Source organism: Penaeus monodon, chromosome 27 (genome assembly GCF_015228065.2).
Source record: "Penaeus monodon isolate SGIC_2016 chromosome 27, NSTDA_Pmon_1, whole genome shotgun sequence".
NCBI classification, from domain to species: Eukaryota; Metazoa; Arthropoda; class Malacostraca; order Decapoda; family Penaeidae; genus Penaeus; species Penaeus monodon.
The window spans coordinates 26,914,269-26,914,777 of NC_051412.1; the positions used below are offsets into that span (position 1 = coordinate 26,914,269).

Below are 509 nucleotides of genomic sequence, written 5' to 3' on the forward strand. Positions count from 1 at the left end.
TGTGAGGTGTAATGAAGAGCAAGGAAGTATGAAAGAGAGAGAGAGAGGCTGAGGTGTAATGAGGAGTAAATTAAAAGAAAGTTTCCTCTGCTTCGACACTGGGCTATCGTGTTGTACTCAGGATCTGGTTTCAAGTTCTTGTTATTTCTCTCTCATTCAGAAATTATTAGAGAATTATGAATTAATTGCAATTTTTTTGGCACATCACAATTATCTCTATTGCTTTGTTCACATTTATCTTCGTATCCTCTTCCGTCTTCAGATCGCCATCATCATTTATTTTCCTCCCTTTCGTGAGATTTTTGGGGCAGTATGTATTAAGTGCGAAATTTTACGCATCAGTTATTTCTCTTGTTTATCACCTTTGTTTATCTTATATTTATCTTCTTCGTCTCCTCTTCCGTTTTCTTCACATCACCTTCGCTGTCAGTCATTATTCTCAGAAATGATAAGTGAGCGAATATTTACATTTTACACTCTCCATCAAGTCCTAAATTGCGCTTGGTAAA

At 36.1% G+C, this 509-nt stretch overlaps 1 protein-coding gene across 1 annotated transcript in view; it reads left to right on the top strand.

The window, feature by feature from the left end:
* Positions 1 to 509, top strand: part of LOC119590477 — a 15,848-nt gene that overhangs the window by 6,075 nt on the left and 9,264 nt on the right. The window lies entirely within an intron of this gene.